Below are 15,560 nucleotides of genomic sequence, written 5' to 3'. Positions count from 1 at the left end.
TTTGTATATGAAGCAGTAACTAAACTGGTTCTGGGCAAGTGAGCTGCTGCTGCAGTCTGTAGTACTTTAATGAGACTTATGATGAAACTTTATTATATACAGGAGCTTATAGATATAACTATTTACAGTAAAGAAGTAATAGTTTTGCTATTGCCCTTGAAGGGGTCTAGGCCTAGCCTTAATGCTATCTTGACATACCAGGAAGTTCTTGCTGCATCTCCCAGACTGCATCCTGAGAGACTATGCAACCTGGGCACTCTTTGTTTCCAGAAGGACTTATTCTATATGATACAATTGTCCGTAATTGTTCTAATAGAATAGTCTGTCTGTCTGTAATGCTCTGGGCCAACTTGCATGCACCGCCCACAGGGTGGGCAGTGATTGGCTGGCCTGGAGTGTTACAGACAGACAGGAGGAGGTGGAGGCAGACATGGAGGCAGTTGAGGGTCAAGGAGCAGGCCAGGCAGTTGGGGGTGCAGTGCGGCATGGCATGCTGCCTACCATGGGGCTCTCCCTTCTGCGGCGATGGCCATGTGGAACAGCCTGCTCCCCTCCCTGCCTCTTTCTGCTCCCTGCCACCTGTTGTCGGGAGAGGCAGTGCAGTGCACCCCCAGAACACAGTTAGCAGGGAGCAGGAAGCGGCTGGGAGGGAGAGGAGGGACGCGGGTGTGGCGTGTGACCCCACCCCCCACCCCACTGCACTGTGCCCCCAACCACCTGTCCTGCTCCCTGGCCCCCAATTGCCTCCGCCCAGGGTGGAGGAGTGGGGAGGGGAAGTGGCAGGGTGGTTGCACACAGCCTGACACTGAGCACAGGGGCAGTGTGGGGCATGAGGAGGTGGCTATGGCCGCCATGTGCAAGCTCCCCCGCCTCTTTCTAGGAGGCACCATGGGGTGGAGCAGCAGGAGGTGGTGGTGGGGAGGCACACAGGGCCAGACATGGGATGAGCCAGGGGAGGGGGGCACATGTACTGCCTTGGCTCCCCTACACTGTGCCCCTGAATGAGGCACTAGGCTTGGATTGCCCCATGACCCGGCCCAGCCGGGGCCCCAATTCACAGTGACTGAGCCCCAGCCAGGCTGGATCGTGGGGCAATCCAAGCCTGGCAGTTCCTCCAGGGGTGCAGTGCCAGGGAGCCAAGGCCCTCTGGTCTGTGCATAAGGCAATGGCAGGCAGAAGCTGCAGGCTGGGTTCAGCTGCTGCTCCCTGTCTTGCTACCACTGCTTTGACAGCAGCGTGGTACAGCACCACGTGAGTCCCGCCACTGGGTGGGCCGAGCAGTGAGGCACATGGCATTGCACTGCTGTCAAAGGAGTGGCAGTGAGGCAGGGACCAGAAGGTGAGCACAACCTGCAGCTGCAGCCCACCTTTGCCCCGTGCACAGACCAGGGGGCCATGGGCCGTGCCCCTGGAAAAGCCATGGAGCTCTGATTGCCCCATGACCTGGCCTGGCCAGGGCCCAAATTCACAGTCACGGGGGCCCTGGCCAGGCTGAGTCGCTGGACAGTCGGAGCCCAGTGGCTCCTTCAGCGGTGTGGAATGGGGGAGGGAGGGGATGGGCCCAGAGCCAAAGGCTGGGGAACGGGCCCTGACCCAAACTGGTAGTGGGGAGGGAGAGAATGGCCTGAACCCAAACCAGTGGTGGGGAGGAGGGAGGAACAGGCCTGGACCTGGATATGAAGCAGGGGACGGGACCGGATGCAGAACTGTGTCCCTGCCCGCCCATCATTATTGACGGGCAATTTGCTAGTAAAAAAAAATATTTCTCTACAGTCTTTCTTCCAAAAACCGGTGCATTTCTTATTCAGGAAGTGTGGTATACAAAATAATATATCATAATTCTTATATTTTCTATTATCTAAAATTCTTTGACCATATCTACACTGGAATTTTATTCATTTGAGGAGCTATAGTACATGTATTCAAATATAGTGCAATAATTTTAATGGAATGGTAGAAAGGCACTTAAAAGAAGTCTAAAATGGTGTTGAATTTGCTAGTTAGTAGACAGATCATTCTTATAAGCTATTGCTTGTATATCTTCTGTGTTGTGCATTTTGAGGACTTCAAAGCATTTCACAAACATTAATTTCAGCTAGTGCCAATAAGATGTAATGAACCAGTTCCAACCACTAGATAGTATTCTCATCTATCTTCTTTTGGGGGTTTCCATCTTTAAAACTGAGCAAAGCCAAAGTGACCCCAAACTGTGGAATCAAAATTTATCAAGATAGGAATATTTTGAATTTCAAAGAGAATCTTTATTACTTGTGAGAAACAGAGGAAATAAACCCAGTCATCCTAAACATTGCTTTATTCCCTTGAAATACAATGTCCTAAATACTGAATAGGGAAATGCAAGTCTGTAAGACAAAAGTTGGTTCTTCTGGGAGGCAGTTGGTGTGTCTACACATGTGTAACCCTGGGTACGACACTACACGCGCCGTTTACATGAATAGTGGGATCCTGGGGTAGCCAGTAGCCCTGCCCAGTCCCCCTGGGAAGCTGCTGCAGTGCCCTCGAGCGGAGATCCTCCCCTTACAATCAAGCACCCTCACGGACAATTCTCAAACTATTTACAAGATTTTATTATTTACAACATAACAAATAATCATTAAATAAGCACATGGATATACCGACTAATAAACCCTCAAGAACTTATTTGCACAGTCTCTCACTTGCACACGGTGTACCGGGGATCCCGTGTGCACTGCCCCTGGTGGGGTATCTCAGGGAGCGGGACTGTCTGTGTCCCTGCACGTGGTCTGTGGACACTCCCTGGCACTGGTGGTCCTGGGGTCTCCAGGCAGCAAGCGGTGGCTCCTCTGCAGTTCCTGCAAGACAGCCTTCCCCTGCCTTTGACCCCCTTCCCTGGTTCTGCTGTGAGCAGTGTCTGGGCTGCAGGCTGTAGCAACCCTCCTGCCCCACACAGCCTCGCAGCCCCGGCAACTGCAGCCCCTCCCTGGGCTTTGCCTGCCCCTGGGGCCCCTCACCCCCAGGGAAATTAGGGCAGACTCCAGCAGTCGTGTCACTCCCCCCCTCCCCCGGCTCTACTGTGCTCACCCAGCCACACCGGCTGCAGTCGGGTCTCTCCAGGCCAGTCTCCAGCCCGACCAAAACCTGCTCCCCCTTTTATCCAAGCCTCTCAGCCAATCCCAGCTCAGGGCCCTTCCCGGGCTTTTGCTAACGGCTCTATTTCAACACTTTGCTGGGGTACATCACCCCTCCCACTTCCAACAGGGCTGCTCCCAAACAGCTTCACTTGCCCTCAGAGCCTACAGTGTTCCCTCTGGGACAAACTGTCTCTCTGCCAGGCAGCCCTTCCCATTCTGTTCAGGTGGGGCCACTTTTTAAAGGCTGCTACACATGCATTAAGGTACTTTTTCTAATGTGCGTTAAATTTAGTACCTCCAATGTGAGGTACTAAAGAAATGCGCATTAGGCTGCTTTAATGTGGAGTAACAAATGTGCATGCTTTTTAAGTGACACAATGCACAGTAATCTATTTAACTGCTCATTAGCATAATTGCACAGTTTTTTACATGATGCTTTAATATGCATCAAAATAGGCTGCTGCACCTTAAAGTACACCTGTATGCATGCCCAGTAAGAGCTAATTTCCTCATATTCAGGCAGCGCACAGAAGGATGTCCAAAGGTTTTGTGAGCTACCAGCTTAATAGTTCCAGAATACAGTAGAACAAGTAAAAGAAGAGCTGCATGTCCTTCAGTTAAATAATCGCATCAGATTATATCTCACCCAAATATAATTCACAGACAATAACCCTGTTGTGTTCCAGATGCCTTCGATGGTCCATCACAATTGGTTTCTTTGCAAAAATGCAACCAAAATATAAAGAACAGCTTCCAAAGTGGTGTAGATAAAAGTGTGCGTGTGTGAGGATGATATTGTTCTAGTGGTGTAGATAAAAGTGTGTGGGTGAGGAGGAGGGAAGGACATAAGCTTCTAAGCTATAATAGTGATTGAATATAGAAAATACCAATACAAAAGTAACTGGTGGGCCTCAGTTCTGAACTGCAGCTAAACTACATTCAGATTGAATTTGGTGGGGGAAAAGCAAAAAGAGAAAACATTTTGGTAAAGCTGAAACATCTATTTGGATATCTTCAAAATGAAACTTTTTTAAATTTAAAAAAAATGATTTTGTTTTGAAATTAACCTAATTTTTAAAAAATTGGGGGAAGGAGGGTTAGAAAAAAGTAATGAACATTTCAACATAAATCATTTCCCCCCCCCACTTTTGTTTTGTTTTTTTCATTTCACAAAAAAACCTGAAAGAAAAAAAAATCATACAGTAAGCACATAGGAAAATATGTGAGATTTGCATGCAAGAATGCTCTATGCAAATAAATAGCATATATTTAACATGTTGGACATATGCCATGAGCTAATATATTGGCTCATATGCAAACTAATATGAAAGTAGCCTCTTCATTTATTATGAGTACCACACACACACATTCACCCATGTAACATCTAAAAGGTATGTTATGCCACCCAGAGGATAAATCACACACATTTTTTCTCTGTTACACTTAATATATTTCACATAAATTATTTTGCAAGGAGAATACCTTTTTCATTAAAGTCATGTATGCCACCAATCTGTCCTTGTCTTCTTTCATAACAGTTAGTAAGAAACATTTTTTTTCAGGAGATTTGCCTGGTCCCTATTTAACCTTTTCTCTTTATAGTCAGAGGATGTTGGCACTGCTGGAAGTGTTTATAAATAGTCTGACTCTAATAGCAGCAAGCATACCATTAATTTATTGCTAAACTAAATAAAAAAGACTTACTGGTTTATTTGTTGTTGTTTTTTCCCCAGATAGTGATAAATATAGCACGGACCCCAAAGCCACATTGTGGACTAATAATTTTAGTTTTTCCCCCTGCCATAGCAAGTACCAAACATGTAAACTAGTTTAAATTTCTCTGCTGTGCTGCTGAAAGGTGTCGTGTGTGTACATGGATGGACAGCTGTTCCCACATGATGTTCTGTAGTCTTGAGCTAATCCATCAGTAAAAGTGCCATTTGTCAGGGGTGTCTTTTGCTGAGCAGGTGTCATCTTTAATGTTTTGTCTCATTCATGTGGTGGGTTTTCTCCCATTAAAATTCTTTACAGCCCTATCTTGGTCAACCCAAAGGCCTGCAAGGAATAGGCCAGTAGAGAAATTAGAGCTTCCTTATGTGGATTTAGTAACCATACTTCACTTTACACTTGGGATAGTGTAGCCACATGCTGCCCCTTCCAATGGGCACTTTTACTAGTAACAACTGCGATGATAGCATCTCTAAACCTTACAGTATTTTACAAAAGTAAGCCCAAGAAACATTATCCTTATTTAGAAAGAAAAACTAAAATTAAATAACTTTAATGTTCACAAAAGAGATCAGTGACCTTGGTGGGAAGAAAGGTCCCCTATTTCTACCACCACTTCTCAGAATCTGAAAAGCTGAATATTGCCCTAAATAAAACAAGTCTGCCCAGGAGAGAAAAAAACAACACTATGACAAAGGGCAGTTAGTGCAACAGTGGATTTGGATTCTTTAAAAATACTAGGGCTGTGCTAAGCTTCGGTCTGTGATTTGATTCAGCTTGATTTGTTGGCCAAATCTCCAAATCCAAATCAAATCAGAGAACCCTTTAATCTCTCCGAATTGAATCGGAACCCTCTGAATTGATTTGGAGAGATTCGGAGATTCGGACATAGACACAGCATTAAATGTGTTTTCTATATACCTATAGGTACCAGGGGGCTCATGAACACTGCAATGCTGGGATGCGTGGAGTGTCCCACAGGAGCACAGGGGCTTCCCAGTGCACTCAGCAGCAGACCCAGAAGTGGACCAGAAGCACTTCCGGTCCACTCCTGGGTCCACAGGGGAATGCACTGGGCCTCCCCCTCCTATCTTTCTGGCTGAGTGACTGATGCCTCCTGGGTCTGGAGGTGCACCTGGGGTTCCCCCATGGCCGATCGCCAAGCTGGGAGGGCATGGGCAGCCCCCCAGCATACTCCCTAGTGGACCTGGAAGTGGACTGGAAGTACTTCCGGAAGTACTTCCAATCCACTTCTGGGTTTGCCGCTGAGCACATGGAGGGCACCCCCCTGCACACCTGTCGGACGCTTCATCCGCCCCAGCATTGCAGAGATCACAAGCTGTTCTGGTACCTTGAGGTATGTAGAAAAAACATTTAAAGCTGTGTCTATGTCCTAATCAGCATCGAATCTTCAGTTTTGGATTCAGCCAAATCGAATCAGGGACAGTGATCTGAATCAACGAATTGAATCGCTGTCCCTGATTCAGGCTGAATCCAAACCTGAATCGAATAGGGCCTGCTTCACACACCCCTAAAAAATACCCTTTTGTGCACAGTGAGCAACTAAGTTAAATATTAATGTTTGAATATACATAATTTGTTACATGTTGGAGATCTTGGAGGTATCTTGCTTTCCTGGTAGAGTGGTTCAGTCAATAGCATTAAAAAGGGAGTCAAAAGGTCCAGTGGTTAGTACACTAGATTGGGTCTAACTTAATTTGGGGTCAAGTCTCTGTTCCACATTGGGCAAGTCACTTGGGGCCTTGGATGCCCATCCACTACAGCTTCTGTTCTGCAGGATAGCTAATTAGATTATCATGAATTTCACTCCTAGTTCTAGCCTCTCCTTCTTTAATGGCCTCTGGTTGAATGATCTGTTGCAAATGGCTCCTTCTGTCAAACACAACAGCAATTCTTCTCTTCCCAAGTATTTTTGCTGGGGGTATGAATCTTGGCATGACTAGCAGAGGATACCAACCTCTTTAGATCCTCTTCTCTGGAATGAAGTTATTTTCAGAAGTGTCTGGTTTATATTCAGCATTTAATTTTGGTTCTTATTTATGACATGTTTGTAGTGTCACAAGCTGTAGAGTGTAACAAATGGTGACTGTTTTACAAGGTAATAGGTGAGTGATGGGCAACCCAAGTGACCAGACAGGAGATAATTGTGTCAAGCAGAATATGCAGGTAGATCAGCATTCTACTTTTATTCAGTGGGAATGTCAACCTGGTATTGAAAAACAAATCTGCTCTCCTGTCAGCTTTAGATGTTTTTGCATAATTTTAGGAAAATAGTTATTTTGATACAATGGAATGTGTATGATTTTTCTGTTACTTTGTACATTGAATAGCTGTCAAGATATCAGTAATACCCACTGTCCAATTCCTGTTGGGAAGGAACATTTGTTTTGGTATCCATGCTTTAGGTCTTCAAGTTAAAGACCTGAGAAAGGAAGTGCCCTGTGTAGCCAGGAATTAAGAATTTGCCTCTCACATGTGGCTGGAAAAGAGCAAGATTTGCCACCCCGTTCCTTCATGTGATACCTTCTCAGATACACGAAAATAACATCTACCAGCCCACATCAAAAGAATAGAAAAATGGGCACCGCATTTCAAGAAGGATACAGATAAACTCGAGAGGGTGCAGAGAAGGGCAACGCACATGATTAGGGGCCTGGAGGATAGGCCCTATGAGGAGAGACTCCAGGAGCTGGGCTTGTTCAGTCTGGTTAAGAGAAGGCTGCAAGGTGACTTTGACAGCCACCTACAAATATGTCAGGGGGGTATACCAGGATCTGGGGGAGCAGCTCTTCAGGAAGGCACCCCTTGGGAGGACGAGGACCAATGGTATCAAACTAATAGAGGGAAGCTTTAGGCTGGATATAAGGAGGACCTTCTTCTCCCTAAGGGTAACCAGAACCTGGAACACACTCCCGGCAGAGGTGGTGCAGTTGCCATCCTTCGTGGTGTTCAAGAAGAGGCTGGATAAGCACCTCATTGAGGTGGTTTGAACTCTTTAACCTCCTGCCTATGGCTCAGGACCGGATCTGATGATCTTACAGGTCACTTCTGGTCCATTGACTCTATAACTGTATGACTCTATGACTCTATGACAATATCTGCAATTAAGTGTATGCTTTAGAGAAACGAATGCTTCTCTGAATTGCTTTTGAAGACTGATTGTAATAACTAATTTAGAAAAAAGGCCTTGTGCCCCTATTACGTAGGATTCCCAACAAATCAGAATACAGAAAAGGTGCATTGCTTTAACATTAAGCAAAAAGCCTGCAGTTTTAATTTTCCAAGAGCCTTGCAATTGGAGATTAAGTGAGTCAGTCTGATATCGGTCAGGAATGTTGCTGGGAATTCCAGAAAAGAAAGGCTCCAATAAATGGGCCTATCCACATATAAATGCTTGAATACATGGTAGATTGCTGGGGGCAGAGCAAGACTCAACTTTTGAAAATAAATGCACAGAGGTTTTTTTAAAGCATATTTCTATAAACTGTATGTGTTTGGGTGGAGACTGGTGTGGGATTACTCATGAGTGGGTCTTGTGAGAGGTGAAGGAGGACACTTGTCACTAAAAGTGAAATGTGAGGCAATGAGTGTCTAAGTTTGCCTTTAGAGTGCTGCCACCATAGAACAGGCTAGACTCAGATGCGTGCAACGAAAGGCTGCTGAGAAAGCATAGCTGTCCACTGCTATCAAGTGCAACAGCAATGCCAGGCAAGCATACGTACAGGTCATTTTAGCAGGGATATTGTCTGGTATTACTTTAGTTCATAGGGGCCAAGCTTTTTGACTGGCATGCCACAAATTAGCCCCCCTCTAGGCATGTCTACATGTTCATTAATGCACCTTTGCTATTGTGCATTAAGTTTAGTACCTCTAATAGGTACTAGATAAAGGGGCAGTAGCTGCACCAATGTGTAGTAGCAAAGGCAAACTTTTTTGTGACATTTAATGCACAGTAGATTAATTCTACTGCACATTAGCACATGAACATAGTTTTTGCCATGGCACACTAATGCCCAGTAGAACAGTCCACTGCACATTAAGGCAGGTTGTGTAGATGTATCCATTGAGTACCACTGACTTCCTTCCCCTACCTGATCTCCTGCTTAGCTTTCCTTTCCCTGCCCTCTCTACTGCTGTGCTGCCTGTCTCCTCCCTGATCAGCCGCATGCTACACACAGAGGCTGTTTGTGCTACTTATGACACTCATGCCACAGGTTGGCCACCTCTGCTTTCATTAGTTTATATGGGGACCAATGCTGAGCACACTCTCACCAGAATAGCCTTATCAACCATAGCATGGTGTAATAGAATGCAGTGGTTTGCCCCTTGTACTTTTAAGATCAGTATATACTAGTCACTTCTAGCAGGTACCAACGATTCTGGCATCACTTAATTTTATTTTCATTCTTCTGTTCTGGGGAAAATGTGCAAGCTGGGGGATTTGCTGCATTAAGTTGCCGTAAGAGTTTATTAAAATATTTATTTCTATACGGGAAGTATATTGTTGCAGTCTTGTTCACCCAGAACCTTAGGATTTATCATATTTACTGAGTATAAAACAAGGGTTTTTTTCTCCCCGATTCAGCTTGTGGGGGGAAGCTTCTTATCGTATAATCAAGGACATGACAGGCAAGCAGCTGCTGTGGCTCCAGGCAGGTGGTGCATGATGGGGGAACTGGGAAAGGGTGCGTGGTGCTGGAAAGGGAGCATGGGGAAGGGGCACACAGAGTGAGAAGAGTGCAAGGGAAGGGGTGCAGGAAAAGGGACACCTAGGGCAAGGAGGAAGTGTAGCGTGGAGTAAGAGGATTGTGGGGAAGGGTCACAGGGAAAAGGACACACAGAGAAGGGGACCACAGGGAAGGGACATGTGGAGTGGCAGGACAAATGTTGAGGCTGCAGATTGGGACTGGAGGCTGAAGCAAAGGCGGCCACTACTGGCTGGCCTGGCTTAGTGCTCTATGCCACCAGTAGAAACAAAGCAAGAGCAGCTGCAAAGGTGAGGGGGGCAAGTGGTAGGAAAGGGAAGGCACTGGGGGCGGGAGGGGGGTTGTAGGAAAGCAGGCCTGGGGAGCAAGTGGCTGTCCCCAGCTGTTGCTTTCCCTGCCATTACTTTCCCTGTGGCAATAGTGGGACAGATGAATACAAGATGACCCTCCAATAACTAGATTCTAGACATGGAATTAAAACACATTTATAATTTTCCGTGTCTATAATCTAATAATTGGGGGGTCATCTTAAATTCAGGATTGTCTTAGATTTGAGTAAATACAGTAGTCCATTGTATTCAATGTGTGATTGTACCTAGTTCTATCTCATGTGGTCCAGGGCATTTACAATATATTACTTCATAAAGTAATATATTTTATTATGGATTATTTTATTTCTCTTTCAGTTTATAAAATGAATTACATCTTTCCCAGAGGTAACCTTTAACTAAATCTTCAGTCATTAATTTTGTTTTATCACCAACCTGTTACCACATAAGATGTTGAAGAATGATCTAGTGAGAAGAATATACATGGAGGAGTGTATATTTTTAAAAAGGGAAGAATAATTTAAAATGATCAGTAAAAGTACGTTAATAGCCAAAAGGCATATCTTATACCTCAGCCACTGCAAATTTATCAAAAATGCTCTTCTGCTAATAGGATTTTTGGAATACTTTACAATGTTTTTTGTGGTCCAACCCAAATCCATTAACTTTAGTTAGGCTTTGTATCATGTCTGTTTATGCCGGTTTACAAAATATAGCTTCATTTTGTTCAAAGACATCTTTGCTTGCCCATGTAACATATTTGTTCAGTGATGAAATTCTTCCTTAAATGTGAACATTATATGAATGGGAGTCTTGACTAATTTCTCCATAAATAAGCTTGCTTGCACAAATGCCAAGAAGCATTTTGTGTGCAAACCGTAGATTCCCACATTCAAATGCTCAGATGAATTTTCACATATAAATAAGTCTTTTTCCCCTAGAGTTCTACAATGCATCCATTTGAGAACTTGTTCAAAGCAAGAGCTGAGATTTGTGAATTCTCTGTACAAAAAGTGGTGTGCAGGTGTTGCTCAAAATACAGTCATTCTGAGAGAAAATTGTTCTTTTCCTTTCATAGTACAAGAACTAGGTTCAGAGAGAAAATCTGTAAGAAAACAGTACAGTAGTTATCATTATATTCCATTGAATCGACCTCATAGAATTTGGTGAATATATTCCCATAATATACACTGTCTTATTTTTCCTGGAAGTTTAAAATACAACCTATCAAGCTCTGTATTGTATTGTAGTGTATGTACTAAGTAGCACTACTGTTTGTGGAACTGCAGTCCTTTACCAAGTGTCATACGATCTTTGCTACTAGCAGCTAATGGAGGTTCTCCTGCAGTACAGTAAAAGGCCATGATTTTTTAAACTGAGGGCTGAGTTCCAATACTACTTGCCACTAAGACGTTTCCGGGCCTATCAGAAACAATGTAGCAGAAGTGTCAAAAATACAGCCTGTGGGAGCCTCATCATGTAACCTCTGGTGCTGCTCCTAGGTTTCAACCCACATCACACACAGCATGTGCCAGACCAGCCCCATGCACAATGCAAATGATGCAAGCCACACACAGTGCCTGCCTCAGCTGCTCCAGGACAGGTGGTGCTTATGGCACCCGCATTGGGCCAATCCTGCCCCCAGCCCTCATGCTGGATCCATCACCTGTGGCACCTGCTCCATCCAGTCCAGAACCGTGCTGCATGTGGTGACTGATCCAGCTGGTCCAGGACTATGCCACATGCTGCAGCTGTTCTAACTAGTCCAGGACGTGTGTGGCACATGGTGCCTATTCCAGCCAGTCCAAGCTGGGTGCCACACGCAGTGTTAATCCTAGTTTGGTTGAAGTGGGTTCCATATGCAGTGGAGTCCTAGTCTGGCTAGAGCAGGTGACACATGGGTGCTGGATCTAGAATGGCAGGTGATCTGTGGGCCCAATCCAGCCCTGCACCATTCATCCAGCCCATGGACCAGTCTCACGCCGCTCATCTGGGGCCAGATGAGTTTGACGTCCCTACTGCATAGCATTCACCATCAAGTCAAAAGAGGCCAAAAATATTGTTAGATGTTGTTCTCTTTGAAATCTTTGGACAAAGTATTGAATGAAGGAGCCACCACTGCTGATTCACTTGGTTCCTATGGAATTTTTGGCTATGTAATTTAGGAGATATCTTAAGGATGGTTATGTTCACAGTTAGAATCAAGGATGCAGGCACCAATTCATTTTTCATGGCTCTGTCAGATAAAAAGATTTCACTGAGTAAAAGATGACCAGCACCATGCATCTTGGGGTGCTTGTACATGTGCTGGGGGTTTAGTTCTTCCTAAATTGAAATGGTGGGTTTTTAACCAGTGGGAAAAGAAGAAAAAAATAACAGTGGTGAGGGGCCTGGTGCTTTTTTTTTGCCCTTGGAGCTTGCCTGCCTCTCCCATGGCCAGAGGTGAGCTGCTGGTGGGCCCTGAGCTGGAGGGGACCCAGTCCTTCCCTCTTCAGTGGCAGCAATCCCCTGGCAGCACCCACCCACTAGCAGCTTGCCCAGACAGTCACAGGGGGCACCACCATCATGGAGGGCAACACTGGTTCCCCCCCCCCACACACACACACACACACACAGCTCAGGGGCTGCTCGGCCCACCAGCAGCTTGCTCCCTGGCCCTGGGAGATGTGGGCAGGCTCCACCAGGAAAAAAAAAAAGCGGGCCCCTCACCGCTTCCCCCCCATTCCTAAGCGGATCCTGCCTGTGGGAGCTGCCACTGGGCAGCCCCTGAGCTGGAGGGGGCCTGTTACTTCTCTGTGCAGCAGCACCACTCAAGACCACCCATGTGGGCTGCTAGCTGCGTGGGCGCTGCCCCAGTTTGGAGGCAGCATCCACTGAATCTATAGGTGCACAGGGTGCTAGAAGCCCAGGTGTGCTTGGGGAAATTAAGGCTTGGTGGGCTTCCAGTGCCCCATGCACTATTCCCTCCACCTTCCCGCTGCCTGGCACCACCTGGGAACAGGCTGGCTTGCCCCTAGGGCAGTGCAGGAAAGTGGCAGGAGGGTGGCTGGGTATGCTGGCAGCCGGAGAAGGCATCAGGGATGGTGCACAGGGCACTGGAAACCTGATGAGCCTGAGCTTCCCTGAGCATGCTTGCGCTTCCAGGACCCCATGCACCTTCCCCACCACCATCTTTGGATGTATGGTCCTTGTACACATGACAAATATAATTTGTTACACAGCAAACTAAAATACATTGGATGTGTTTTACTTTGCCATGTAAAAAAGTCAGTTAAATCAAAATACGTCTCTGAAGGTGTACGCTATTATGAAATTTAATCGCAATATGCTGCTGAACATGTACACTGTTACATAATTAAATTGTTAAAAAGGGCAATTAAGCTGCTAAAAGGGGCAATTTCATCATGTGTACAAGGGCCCTTGGGCTGTAATTGTGCTCTTTATTCACAAACTAAGCATTAATTTTAAAAGAATGGACCTGATATTGGACCTGATCCAAAACCAATAAGTCAGTGACAATCTTGCCATTCACTTTAATTGTTTTAGGATTTGACCCGATTGAGGCTGTTGTTTTATTTTGGTTAAATTACAGCAGAACTTTTATTTAAATTAGATGCCCCTAATTCTGTGCCCATTTGTGCACTTAGAGAGCTGTTCTATAATATCTGCATTGACTCATTTTAGTAAAACATTGAGTTGTGTCTATACAGATGCAGACAGAAGTGCAGCTCCTCGCTGTAACTGAGAATGCTTTGCAGGAAGCGCTCTGAGTTACAACAATCCCCTGGACTAGATAGAAGTTCACTGTTGGGTCCACGGGGTAGGGGAATCTAGCTGTTGGCTGCCAGCCTGCAGCCGTTTTCCCCTAGCAATGGCCACTCCTCCCTCCCAGCCTGTTCCTGTTTTCAGAATGGGACAGAGGAAAGGGACAAGTGGGAGCTCATTCTAGGGATGAGGTGTGGGTGGGCTCCAATATAATCACCCCACCCTCCAGCAGAGGGGCCTGATAAAACCCCAGACTGAAGTCCCTCTGCTCCCTTTCTCGCATCCCATTCTGAAAACAGGGACAGGCTGGGAGGCAGCACAAACAGAAGTTACAGAAGATGCTTTGTTTTGAAATGTCTTCATCTGACCCTTCATTCAATAAGGGTTCAGATTTTCACCTGATTGGCCTTTTTTTTTAAAAAGCTGTCTGCAGCTGTATGCTTGTGTTTGGTCACAGCTATAGCCTGTTTTCTGTGGCCAGAACAGGCAAAAATTTTCATTATTGTTTGCACCCCAAATTTCTTGGGTTACTTACCCAATGACTCTCAGACATTATCAGCACATTATTTTTAGAGCAGCAAAAGCAGCTTTATACAGTTGCAACTGTGACCATGCCAGGGGTTGGTGCTGCTTTAACTGTAAAAGACCTTAGAGAAAATCTGAAAAGAGCACTTCTAACAAATATTTAGCAATGCAGTTTTACACAGGTTTTTTTTTCCCCCAAATGAAGTGTCAGTTAAGCAGCAGGGAGGCTTCTGCAGCAAAGTTTAAATGGGCCCTTTTAGTAGCAACCCTTATAAGAGCAGGTTAGTTTCATTCTTCTGAGTGGCTGGCACATCTTTTGCTGAGACACTGCTTGAGGAAAATACAAAACAGCTTGATTCATGTGCACATAATTTTGCATAATTTGGTAATAATTTGTGCATAATTATCAAAACCTTGGCACGTAATTCCTCAACGTATAATTAACTGCTGTCCTCTGGGATTGTTTTTGTCTGAGGAAATCCTCTCCTAGTGTGCTTCAGAGCTACTTGGATATGGAACTCTTTCATGCCTGCTCTTTGAAAAAATTACAAAGTAACAAAAAATATATGTAAAGAGATGTGATTCTTGTCCTACATTTGTGTGCTTGCTGTCAACTGCATGAAAGAAACATTTCAGGAAGGTCTACTTAAATACAAAATAGTAAATGTGTCAGGGAAGCAGTTAGTCTGATTTATCAGGCCAGTAACTTAGCAATAGATTTACTAATGCTACTGGAATCTGATTCTACAAGATTGGTAGTCACCAGAAGATAGTACTACATACACTAAGTAGTGTTTTCAGATTACTGATAATGTGGGAGTCCCAGATCCATGGAAGAAAACTGAAGTTCTCTGCATCTTTCTAGGACATGGGGGTCCTCGCTCTATGTTTTTTTCAGAAAACCAGTCAGTCACAGAATCACTGAATCAAAAAAGTAAGTCTGGAGAGATTTAATGAGGTCAATCTCCTTCTCCCGGTGGGATCACTCCTATCTAAACCAACCCAGCCAAGTGTTTGTCTATCTTGCCCTTAAAAACTTTCAGTGAAAAGGATTCTACAACCTCTCTAGTAATCTTTTCTAGTGCTTCACTACCCTCAGTTAGAAAGATCTCCCCTGAATGGAAGTCCATAATTTCATGTACTGTTCCTTCAAAACACAGAACAACTGACCGCCATCCTCTTTATAACAACCTCTTTTTGTATTTGAAGACTGTTATTGAAAACCCACAATTTTCTCTTTTAGCCTAACTTACCCTAATTCGTCCAACCATTCCTAGTATGTCACATTCTCTAGACTTGTAGTTTTTGTTGTTCATTTTTGCACTTTTTCCAGTGTGTTCCCATTTTTCTTGAAGCATGGTGCCAAAACCTGG

This window comes from Alligator mississippiensis, chromosome 3, assembly GCF_030867095.1.
Source record: "Alligator mississippiensis isolate rAllMis1 chromosome 3, rAllMis1, whole genome shotgun sequence".
Classification (NCBI taxonomy): Eukaryota; Metazoa; Chordata; order Crocodylia; family Alligatoridae; genus Alligator; species Alligator mississippiensis.
The sequence above is the reverse complement of the archived record's forward strand: the minus strand, read 5'-3'. Positions refer to the sequence as shown.